The sequence below is a fragment of the Falco punctatus genome, assembly GCF_963210335.1.
Source record: "Falco punctatus genome assembly, chromosome: 3".
NCBI lineage: Eukaryota > Metazoa > Chordata > Aves > Falconiformes > Falconidae > Falco > Falco punctatus.
Window position 1 is genome coordinate 11590852 of NC_137582.1, and position 13007 is coordinate 11603858.

Consider the following 13007-nt stretch of genomic DNA (forward strand, 5'->3'; position numbering starts at 1 on the left):
GCCAGTAAAAACTTGGAAAGCTTTTTGCTAGCATTTAAAGCTTCAGCAAAACGCTTGGTCTACTGTACATTTTCCAGGCTTTTCAAGCATTGTTGGGAGGGGTTTCCTATAGCACTATCTGAAGCTCTAAGGGTTCTCTTCAAATGTTGTTCTTCACCATTCACTGAGCACTAGCTAACAGGCTGTCAGTCTGAGACAGGGCAACTTAATGACAGCATGACATTAATAAACGCAACCCTGCAAGTGCAAACTAAGTTACTGCTTACAGTTCTCAATACACCTCTTTACACGCACATGCCCTATACAAGCATTTCTTTTCCTGAAAAAAACCCCAATTGTTTACGAGCTTGAAGTGCAGCTTTGCATTTTGGTGATCTCAGAAAGCAAAAACCAAATTACAAACTAGCCCTGTACTTCCCTCCCTACAACCTTTTTTTGCCCCTTTGCCTCCCTGGTTACTAATCTTCTGTGCAAGATGCTTTTTGTTAAAGCTTTGCTCAGGCTCTGAAAATTGTTTGTTGATGTAAGAGAAAATTTCTTAACAATCTTTAAAGAAATCTCAAAAGATGCGTGCCAGAAACAGAACTATAAAAGCTGACACAGAGGGAGAAAATGCACTGCAAGGAGTTTTATTCCATTAGGAATCTGGTTTATTTCAACGGATTCCCTCCACTTCCCCGGTTTGTTTCCCAATACATACATACATACATCTATCTAGGGGAAAAGAGCCTCTAAATATATGTGACTTAAACCAAGACCTAGTCTCTGCTCCTTCTGACATTGACAACAAAATGCAATCTCTGATTTCAGAACTAGAGAGAGAAAACAATGCTGTATTTTTGTTAGTCCAGTGACGCACGTTGACATGGGACACTTGATGTCTGGACCCCAGCGTGTACTTTTTAAGACTGAACCATTTTTCATGCTTAAAGCTTAACTCCACTCAACTGCACCTTTCACTATGGTATTGCAGGTGTGCCTTTTTTAAAGTGATTCCTATACCGAGCTCCTCAAGTTAACAAAATTAAAATTAAAATTTTGGTAAATATCAATCAAACTTCAGATTCTTATCTGACAACTAAAAAGGATTCTTTGTGTTCATCTGCTGTCATCACTAAGCTTTTTAGCAAAACTAAGGCAAGAATTAAACCAAACTATGTCCAGGCTCTGAAAAGTCAGTATAGCTGAGAAAAATAAAAAGCTGTTGTTATTTTTGTCAAAAAGTTAGATGCAAAATGATGTGTGCAAAAGCATTTATGCATAGTAGAGAAACCACATGTACTTAGCATCTCTTCAGTAAGTGTTGTGTAGATATTACATATTTTACTGAGTGCAATGTGGGTATAGACTTCACATTTTTACTAAGATAACATCAGCTTTGTGTATGCCAAGGAAGTACTTCTTTTACAGAGACCAGGGAAAGTGGAGCTTTATGGTTGTAGCAGCTACAGTCTATGGTGCAAAGGGGAATAGAAACAGCTGACCGGCTCCTGCAAGGGGCACATTGCAGGCTGATTCAAGGAGAGACTTGTGAATTTGACAGACATGTCAAATATGGCTGTGTGCCTTTAGAGGAGATTGGGAAAAAGAGTTAGCTAGGACAGCAGGCTACAACAGGGCCATTTGCTTTCTAAGCCCCTGGGCACAGACCAAGTCCCAGAAAAAGTAACACCTACAAAAGAGTGTGTCTTCCACATTGCAAACATCCTCAGTCACTTCTCTCAGGCTAAGTTACACTATGGACCTTGGTTCCTTCCAGCTCCAGGAGGTTGGGAGGAATCAGAAAGCCTGTGACAGTGAAGAGGCAGCTGAAACGAAGCTCACTGTGCAAATGTCCGCGGGGTTGCAGCAGTCAAGTATACCGTAGGGAAAGGGTTGCTCAGTGGAGATACCTACGTGATTTTGCATCCTATTACAGTCAAGAACCTACAGAATGAGAAACAGAGTTAGAGGAGCTCTCTTGTCTCTCTCCAAGTACACCAAGTACACTTAAACCATCTCCGATGTGCACGTCTGCCCTGTTCTTAATTTCCAGGGACAGCTATTACTCAGCTCACTGAGGTGCCTGTTCCAGTGCTGTCACCATATCGAGTTTCCAAGTTTTTCCTCTTGCCCAACTCATACAAGAAGCCGTTTCTTACCCTTCTCCCAGTGGTTGCAAAGAACAAGAGGTTTCCACCTTTCCTCCAAGGATTTCTCACATGCAGTTGCTCAAACCTCAGCCCTATCTTCCTAGTCACAGTATTAATATTCACAGTTTCTCCTAGTTTTTCCTTTAAATTTTCCCCAATCTCTGTGTGTTTCTCTTAAAACACAATGCTCTGGACTGAGCACCACACACAACTGCACCTCACCCGCAGCAGCTGCGGTGGAGCTCTTCTCACCTGTATTTCACGAAAACCACTTGTCAACCTTCCAGATTTCAACAGTCTCAGAAGGATGATGCGCTCAGTATGTGATTCAATGTATTGCCCGGTTTCCCATATGCCATACAGCTGCCTGACAATTTAGTTTCTCCATCCATGTTTATATAATCTATTCATCTTCCCCACACCCGTCTCCTTAGAGAGCAGTAGGTTTTCTCTCTCCTTAATCTTCTATTTTTTCGAGAGCATTTTGAGTACTGAGCAACCTTCTCAAATCGTGCTCGTTTTCGGTTTTCCAAATACACTGCAGGTTCAGTGTCATACATTTTAACCCATTCCCCTGTATATTGGTAGCTTTGTGTCTCAATTCAGTTCAAACAGATGGCTTCTGGAGAGGGATGGGAAGCCTAACATCCTATTAATGAATACGGTAAGGTATAGCAGGGCAGGTCCCTCAAGGGTCCTTCCTGAAACAGCAGCCCAGCTGGCAAATACTCAGTGATAACTACACAATATACTATTGCCCTTCAGTGGCCATCTTATGATGATCTCATTTAGTCCATATTTCACCAGCTTGTTTTCAAAATAGACATGCAAAATTCTAAATAAACCTGAGACAGATTACAGCTGTATTTCCCTCTCCCAGACAACTAATTCTTACCAACACAGAAGATTAGATTGAAAAGTAAGGCCAAAGGCACAAAAAAATCTGTCAGACATGAAAACTTATTTCTTATCCTGTGAGATCTTGCAGGTTGTGCAATTCTCTTTTTGAGAGCAAAGACCTGCAACAAAGCTCTATTTTTCAGTATGAGAACGAGCGGCCTTGGAGCTCATGAAGTAATCGCATCCACATGCTCCTGAAAGGAACAGTTCCACAGAACTTAAAATAAACTTTTATAGTTTTTAAAAAACCTCCCATAGAATGTAATAAAAGATTGCACCTATTGTACAAGACTAGAGGCACTGTTACAAGGCCGTGTGGAAGAGGGATATGGTAACTTAAATTTGAAGCCATTTCATACTAGTTTCTGTGTGACATTTTACACCTTAGATTATACTGGTGTAACTTCCCTGTGATGTTGAGCTCCAGTTTTCTCTAGTCTATAAACTCCTCCACGTACATTTGGAGACCTGATCTTGCATTCTTGGCATACTCACACTAGATGCTTAAAGTCAAACAGCACTGCAAGGGAAGTAATTGTTACATTTTTATTAAGCAAATAATTCTTCCTTACGATGTATTTGTCAAAAGCTGGAATTAATTTTCCCCCTACTGTCTTTGTCCCCTGCCACTTTGCAAGAATTTTATCCCCATATTTTTGAACGGAGCTAAAAATATGAAGACTTAGCAGAAAAGAAGAAAAAACTAATCCACCTATTAGTTTATGAAGTCAAAGCATCTTAATTTTGGCTTCGGTACTGCTGATGATACTAGCACATCAGTTCTGAGAAAATGGTTTGTCAGTGCATCATTGCTGGGAAATTACATAGAGATAGATGGGATGGTGCGTTCTTTCCACATTCAGTAAATATCTAACCCCAAAGTGAATTCCATACATGCTTAAGTACAAGCCTTTCTTAAACTCCTTCAGATCAGATACTCTCCCAACTCCTTGGCTTACACCAGGGAGCTCCTCCATCTGAGCTAGTTTATCTCTGCGTTAGCAAGGACCGCAGCCCAGACAGAGGAGCTCTGTGGAGCAAAGCTGTTACTGCTGAGAACCCAACATCCTCAGGCCTGGGAACAGGGTGTTAGTTTTTGGACAATGTCTAATTTTAATCCCCAAACCTGAATGCTCAGTAGGGTTTGCCTTTGGTGCTTTGAGTTTCCCGCAGAACATATTTTCTTCCTTAGTTTCACCTGAAAGTGGCTGCGTTCATATACGTTGTGGTGGTAGCTAAAACACAGTAAGCAGGGACTAGGGAGAGTAATTTCAAAAGTGAGCTTTGATTTGAACAAAAATGCTAGTGTAGATGAATCCACTGGTCAGTGAAGAACCCCCTGTCCCCCTCCAGATTCTGAGTTACCACCTGCCAACCTCACCTGTACCACCTAGAGGAGAGGCATCCTGTGCCTTGCTGGGTTCTCAGGACTGGATTATCAGTGGACTGGATGAGTTGCACTTCATTTTTATTGCATTTCCATTTTCAGATTTACCACACCTATGGGGATCCAGTTCTTTGCTGTTCAATGCATTGCTTTGAAATGTGCAAACCGATTGTGGTTAAAATGATAATAAGCATTTACAAAATGTTTATATTTAAGCATCTTCTACATACTTCTGTATAAAAGTTTAAGATAACAAACAGATAGCAAGTTTACTTAATTTCGAAGTCATACTAAAAAGCCTGCCATCCTCTCTGTAGCTGACAAGCTGTTAGAAAGTCTTAATTAACCCAGGAACCCTATTCTGGTGAATACAAAAAACCTTCCCAACTCATCCAGAGAACCACTTGGTTCAGGCTTATAGCCATAGTCTGCCTTTTCATTTGAGTTACTCTGACATACCCCAAGGTCAAAATTTTGTCAGGGAAAACGCTTTCCTGCCCGACTAGGCAACATTTACATTTACATTTCCATGTTCTACTTTTTTATGTATTGATCTTCATTTTCCATTTGAAACCCACTGTACATAAATACAGGTAAAATGAGTGCACATTGCTCAATGCTGGCTCTCAAGCTATACATATGTGGCCAGAACAAGTTGCTTAGAGTGACACTGAGCTGGGGCAAACAGATCCTACTCTGTCTTTGAATGATATGCTGACATGGAGTTCATGTTGATGCAAATGTATGTTTGCAATTTATACGGAAAATTGGAACATACGCTTAATGGCTCCCAACTTCAAAATGCAGAAATCCAATCAGCTGCTCCAGTCAGGTGTAGCTGTTCCACTATTTCACCTTTCAAAAATGAAATAATTTGGAATAAAAGATGTATCATTTCAAATTATTCTAGAACTTCAAGATAAGTTGATGGACATACATTTATGGGAGGGAAACATTTTCAAAATCCCCAGTTGTTCACGTGGATCAAAACCAAAAGGACCTGCAGAACCCTGAAATGTAGGTCTGGTAGATGTGCATTACTCTAAACGGAAAATAATTTACAAAGCAGAGGAATGCTTTGCCTCTGGGAAAAGCTGACAATATAATCATTTTGTTGTGTAATTAAGATGACTTGCATCCAGTTGGCAGCAAACTTCATCAGACAAGTAATTCCCCCAAGAATGGCTGTTTCCAGCACATTCACCAAAAGTGAATTATTCATGTAAAAGAACATTGGTTTTCGTATTCAAATACTGGCATTTTAAAAGCGCACAACTCTCAGAAATGCTTGACTTTCCGATTAACAGGGGATCGAGGATTTGACCTCCAAAACTGGAGAAATAAATGGTAAGCAGTAGGCTAAACAGAAGAAGGAACAGTAGCAAGAGGTTTAAAGCCACAAAGCTGTGCTCCTCTCTTAACAGTCAAGTTTAGATGCTAAATATTCATTAAATCAATGTAATTTAGAATAGTCCAAATATCCTTCCTCAAATAAATTCAGGCTTTGTAAACATAGCCTTTGCTGATAATCTGATAAGAGGCAACCCTCCAAATTATGGGACAGAGTTGTACAAAGCACAAGAACCGGCCTCTAGATTTGAAAAAAGCAAACCCCACCCCAAAACAAACCAGAAGGTAAAGCAATCCTAACTCAGCTTGTTTCGGCCCAGCTCCTTCTGGATTGTCTGTGAGATACCTGCAAGTGCCCACCCGGTGTCCCAGCTGAGGAGTCGTACATCAAAGCAGATGATGTATTCCTCTACCAGCTAAGTGATGGGTAACAGGGTGGTAGTTACAACAAAAAATGCTGCCAATAGAAAAGAGAGACAACTGTCTTTGCAAAAAACTGCTCAATTAGGCACCATGCCATCGCTTACTCCAGGGTGAGCAAGGTGAGTTCTTTACAATCCTGTAGGAAAATTACACCAAGGTGGTAAGACCTTCCCAGGCTTTACAAATCACTTTACAAAGTGTTTACTCTCAGACTAATGCTTTTGCAGACTAGGGGGCACTTCATCAAGAGCTCTGCCTGGATCTGTAGGATGGCCACAGATAACAGAAAATCAGCAGAGCTGTGCAAAGCATAACTGAAGGCCAACCTGCAACACCTGCTCCCTGTCAGCTCAGATCCATTTACACTTTCCCCAATTTATTTTCTTTCCCAGGGATGAGATTCCTTCAAAAGCACCTGCTAGCATCCCGGCAAGCATTCTCTTGTTTTGCAGGCAAATACCTCATTTCTACAGTTGCATGCCTCCTCCCTCTTGACATGTGGCCAAACCGAGAAAGCAAAGCTGGTCTCCAGGGCTTACTGAAGGAGTGGTAGAAAAACACTTAATCCACAGTTTTACATTTCTTACAAATCCACAATGCTGCCACTATGCTTACAGACAAAGGAACAAATTCAGAAAGAGCTGGCAAAAGCCAGTTCCCCAACAAACCGTCTTTGGGACCCGGGTGAGAGGAATGCTTTGGAGGGATGAAAGAAAAGAAACGTAGGTCTCCAAAGCAGAAACCAAGGACACCAGTGCAATCTAACTCACCAACACCTCGCTAATAAAGACACATAAGCAGATGATTTTTCATAATAAACACTCCATGTTATAAAAGCCCTGCAGTGACAGTCAGCAGTCCCCTCTTCTGTTACAAACGCGCACAATATTCATACAACGATGCACTGAGCAAGCACATAGTGCTTTTTCGGAGCCACAAGGATTAAAGTTTTGATTATGGGAAATTTGGGAGTTAAGCTGGGAAAGAGACATAGCCACTGGCAGCTTTCCTCCGCTACAAAATGAATCTGGCTCAAGCCCACGTGCACTACATTACGTGGATTCCTGACCACCAGCGTGAAGCAGTCCCGGACTGTGTCAAAACAGATGGTACTTACAACTGCAAAAGCAGTGCGTTATCCATCCTCCAAAACCCAGCCCTGCCGTCCGAGGTCCCACTTGCTGTGTCTCTGACTTGTGAGGTATAAATTGCAGATTGCTATTTATATGCAATAGCATATGGCACTCCGACATTTGAGGAGTATCAGATGTACATCCATGCAAGTAAATCAAGAATTCAACACTCTGTATTTATGGCAACTTAAATAACTTCCCAGTCTACTGAAAGCCATGATAAATAATTGTCTCATTGTGCATAAGATATTAACTGACTGTAATTATTCCTTTTCAATTTATTGTGATTTCAGTTTACTGAAATGAGATAAACAAAATTATTCACTGATCGTTTTCATGTCATTTTGATTTCACTAAATCAAAATAAATATGTCAAAAAATAAAAGGTGATGTTTATGTCTACACAATCTCTGAAAGAGTTATTACTCAAAGCAAGACTCTGGCATTGTCTAGATCCTCCAGCCTCTTCCATATTAACTTAATCTAATTATATTAAACACCACCGCTGATTTCTAGCTCTATAAGCAATTTCACATTTATCCTCAGATTTAGTATCACCAGCTTATGCGATATATTAGGGAACAGACTTAAAGGCAGAACAGCAGCAACAGCAGCATTTGGAATCAAGAAATATTTGGCATCTTGACATAAGAAAAAGGCCCTTTTCTTTACAAAGCCCAAGAAAAAAGTGAACCTGGCAGGGCAATCTCATCAATATGTATAAATACCTGATGGGAGGGTGTACAGGAGGTGGAGCCAGGCTCTTTTCAGTGGTGCCCAGTGACAGGACCAGAAGCAATAGGCACAAACTGAAACACAGGAGGTTCCCTCTGAACATCATCAAGACACACTTCTTACTGTGAGGGTGACTTTGACTGGCACAGGTGTCCCAGAGAGGTTGTGGAGTCTCTGCGCTTGGAGATATTCAAAAGCTGTCTGGACATGGCCCCAGACAACTGGCTTTAAGTGGCCTTGCTTGAGCAGGAGGTTTGGATCAGATGACTTACAGATGTCCCTGCCAACCTCAAGCATTCTGTGATTCTGTGAACTAATTCTAATAAACTTCATGTACTCTTTGTCAGAGGTGTAAGACACACTTCCAAACACGCATTGTATGAATCTTTGCATTATGGTTTCCAGGCATCTTCAAATCTGATCTCCCATCATGGGGCTCTCACAGGGTTTGCTTTTTCATTACACCAACTCAAGCTCCATCTCAACTGGTTCCTGATCCTCCTGTCCAAAACACTTTTTGTGACGGAGATGATAAATGATCACCATCACCATTAAATGTTACAGCTCAAGCAGGCAAATATTATCAGCTGGTAACAGCCATTAGTGAGAACCGCCTTAAGGGATACTTGTTCTGTGGTGTTCGCCCCCAGTTCAGATAATTCCCGAAGCCCAGCACTGACTTTTAGTCTGGAGAGAAGGAGACTCAGGGGGCACCTTATTGCTCTTTACAACTACCTGAAAGGAGGTTGTAGGCAGGTGGGTGTTGGTCTCTTCTCCCAAGTAACACGTGACAGGACAAGAGGAAACAGCCTCAAGTTGCACCAGGGGAGGTTTAGATGGGATATTAGGAAAAATTCCTTCATGGAAAGGGTTGTCAAACACTGGAAGAGGCTGCCCAGGGTGGAATCACCATCGCTGGAGTTATTTAAAAGACATGTAGATGTGGTACTTAGGGACATGGTTTAGTGATGGACTTCGCAGTCCTGGGTTAATGGTTGGACTTGATGATCTCAAAGGTCTTTTCCAACCTAAATGACTCTATGACTCTTGGTATCTGTAGAAAGGATGGGCACTTTTTGCCAGAATTCACTGAGAAACTAGTCTGCCTCTAAACTCCCAATTGTACCTTCATGTCATGTGACAGATAATAAATATCACATTTGCCTGAACATAAAGTTAGTGATCTATGGGTAGAAAAATCCTCTCAAGGTAATATATAGGCACTGTCTTCCATAACTTCCTTATCAACAAACTGGTGAAGTACAGACTAGGTAAGTGGACAGTGAGGTAGATCAAAAACTGACTGAACTGCTGGGCTCACAGTGTTGTCGTCAATGACACAAAGTCCAGCTGGAAGCCAGTCACCACTGATGTGCTGGGGCTAATACCAGTTAACCTCCTCACTAATGACCTGGATAATGGGACAGAGTGTAGCCTAAGCAGGCTTGCAGATGGCACAGAACTGGAAGGAGTGGCTGATACATCAGGGGGTCCTGCTGCCATCCAGAGGGACCTTGACAAGCTGGGGAAAAATGGGCTGACAGGAACACCACAAAGTTCAACAAAGCAAAATGGAAAGTCCTGTACGTGGAGAGTGTTCCAGCAAGGCCTGGGGGCCAATGAGCTGGAATGGAGCTTGGCAGAAAAGGTCCTTGTAGACACCAAGTTGAACATGAGCCAGCGATATGCCCTCAGAAGGCCAAGAGCATCCTAGTCTGCATTAGGAGGAATGTTGTCAGCAGGTCAAAGGAGGTGATGCTTCCCCTCTGCTCAAAACTGGTGAGGCAACACCTGGAGTGCTGTGTCCAGTTCTGGGCTCACCAGTACGAGAAAGACATGGACATACTAGAGAGAAAAGCCACAGAGATGATCAAGGGATTGGAGCGTATGACACGTGGTAAGAGGCCGAGAGAGCTGGGACTGGTTACCCTGGAGAAGACTTGAGGGGGATCTTATCAATACGTGTAAATACCTGAAGGGCAGGTGTAAAGAAGGTGGAGCCAGGCTCTCCTCAGTGGTACCTACTGAATGGACAAGAGACGGTAGGTACAAACTGAATACAGGGAACTCCTATTTAAACAAAGCCTTTCATGGTGAGAGCGGTTAGGCATGGGATCAGGTTGCCCAGAGAGGTATGGAGTCTCCATCCTTGAAGACAGTGTCCTGGGCAGCATACTGTATTCAGCCCTGCTTTGAGCTGAAGGTTCGACAGTCGCCAGAGGTCCCTTCTAAACTCATCTATGCTGCGATTACCAATTCAATACAGCTCATCAAGTCTCTTCTCCTTGAAGCCTCACACAGAAGAACAAACTATGCCTAATCAAAGCAAACCAAACCCTTATGAAAACGTCATAATAAATGTGTTAATTCACAGACTCTGAGTGAAGAAGTTACATAATTTTGACCTGCGTAGCTGAAGATCAAGAACGATGCTAGTATGTACGATTACCTCCAATGTATGTTGGTAGAAGACAAAGGTGATGGAGAGGTTACTGTACTTGAGAAAGTATGTAAGACGAAGCAATAGCAAAGTTTGAGAGTAAGAGAAAACATTAGTTGAAGGTTAAAAATTATCACGCAGGACACAATTAGGTCAAGGCATAGGCTGCTGAGAGTGCGAGTTGGGATTGACATCTAGAGCTTTCTAGGAAGCAGTGAGATAAAAAAACCAAACACCGAAACACAGCAATAGAGGAATTAACCTAGGAAGAATATTCTGTATTAAGCTGCTGCTTAGACAAGATGACCCAAGAACTTTCCCACCCTTTATCATCAGCCAGCCCTCATCTGTCAGCAATCCTTGCCTTTCTAAAACATAGAAGTAAGACTCTTACTGAAGAAATTTGTCAGGGTGCATGAAAAATGAAGGACAGAGTAACAGTGAGTAGTAATCAATGCTTATTTTCATCAGTGAAGCTGTGCCACTCTTTTTCATCAGGTTGGCACAGATACACACTTTGTGCTGAAAAGCAATGCTCTTGCTGCAACTTTTTCAAGGTTGTTCCAGTACACACTTTTACAGATTATGTACTCCTGATTTGTAACAGCAGACCATTCTCCACTTTGGGAGAAAAGAGGATGAAGTTGCCTGCAATGTACATGATGACCCACAGGACCATATTAATTAATCCTGTGGGTTGATAAGGCTTCTGTACTTCAGTGAAAATTCCCCAAGGTGCTCTCTTTTTTTTTTTTTTTTTTCCAGTAATACAATGAATATACTGAAGATCTTCGTAACTTATGAGTTTGAAAGAAAGCATTTGCTGGCCTGAGTTCTGGGACCCCTGAGCAGCATACTCCATTGCTAGTCTTCCTCTTTGGTGCAGAAAAATTAGCATGTGTTCTCCTCCTCTGCAGAGCTGAGGCTACAGATTTCCTGGTGAGATGCACTATGTTAAGCTTGCGGACAAGGACTACCTGACCTACTAAACTGGCACTGAAGTCCTAGTGAATGCAGTTCAACTGACACTTTTCCTTAGAAGACCAGCTTCAGGAGTTAGACTGATTGACACAAAGCACAGGTGAAAGTTATGCTCTCTTAAGCTGCAGAGAGAGCAAAGCAGTGTCCAACTGCTGTACTACTGTTATATTTAAGCAGCAAAGTTGACAACAAGGTTGTGTTTACAGAACGTGCGTTGCAAATTAAGGTACATGTAATGAGCTTTGGGTTCTGAATAAGGCATTTAACACTGCTACAGTTCTGCTAGGTACGGAAGTTTCGGGTTAAATTACAGTGATGACTGCATCTTCTTAAATTGCACAAGACCTCAAGCAAAAGATTAACACAAAAAAGACATTTATAAAAATGTATTTTTAGCATTTTTCAGTATAATTTGGAAACATGGAGCATAGCCAATAGAGATCACAAAGTCACATTTTAAAACTTCTAATGTGGAGGTAAAAAAGAATTTATATTAGGAAATGTTTTAGAAATGTGCAGTGACTTCACATTTTCCAGCTCACTCGGATTACAAGTGAAGAGGCTGATGCTGCAATATCTGGATGCCGAGTGCTTCCTGGGATGTGTGGAGTACCAGTGGCTACTGTAAGTTCAGAGCAGTCAGCATCTCACAGGATCACAACTCCCCTTGACCCACGCTAAAACTGATACACTGCCCGGTTGGTTCATTCTTTCAGTTCTACTTGTGGCAAAGAGACTTTTCTAACATCAATTAATTGTCTGGAAAGTATTCCCCACATTTCATTACACTGAGCTACACTCCACTTGTTGCAGCACAAACAAACTAGTAGGCTGCAACAATGGGTGCCCCATGTGAGGCTGAGTTGGACTCTGACTACAACTGGCGCCCAACGTAGCTGAGACAAGCAGGAGAACCTGCGACCCATATCAGACACCATGAGAGGTGAGCCGTTGGCAACTGATCGATATGGGTGTATTGCAATATTTGTTGTCCATCTTAACTCAAATTGCAACTTCCACTTATGCTGGATTCGTGACTCTTTATGGCATGTGCCACGTATAGTAACATGACACTGTGGAAGAGTCAGTGTGAGACGTGCTGAATTAAGACGCGAGATGCAATTGCAAACATTGGGACACTAAGGTACCATAAAGCAGCTATAGTGACATTTACATGCTGCTTCATCTTAATTCCATTTACAGAACACCTGAGGCATATGCAAGGCAGTCATAATACTGGATTACAGACAATTTGGGAAAATACTTTTGTAGCCCTGAGCGTGATTCAGGAACTAGTACAAAATGCTGAAGCTTTCACTAATATCTTACCCGGTTTGGAAGGCAGTGAATTATGTGGCCAATTCCGGATCACCCTTTAGTTTGTGGGAATAGGTGGAATAGGTGTCTGCACGACAAGGCATCCCTCTTGTTCAGTTTGGACTGACTGTTTAGACATAGGACAAGAAAGGAAGCAGAGAGACAAAAGCGTTGCTCCTTCTGAAGCACGACATTTTTAATAACAGGAG

The 13007-nt window shown here is 41.9% G+C and overlaps 1 protein-coding gene across 5 annotated transcripts in view; it reads right to left on the bottom strand.

Moving 5' to 3' along the window:
* The window catches only part of FBXL7 (F-box and leucine rich repeat protein 7), a 374313-nt gene that overhangs the window by 12030 nt on the left and 349276 nt on the right, over positions 1–13007 (bottom strand). The gene's annotated exons all lie outside the window — the stretch shown is intronic.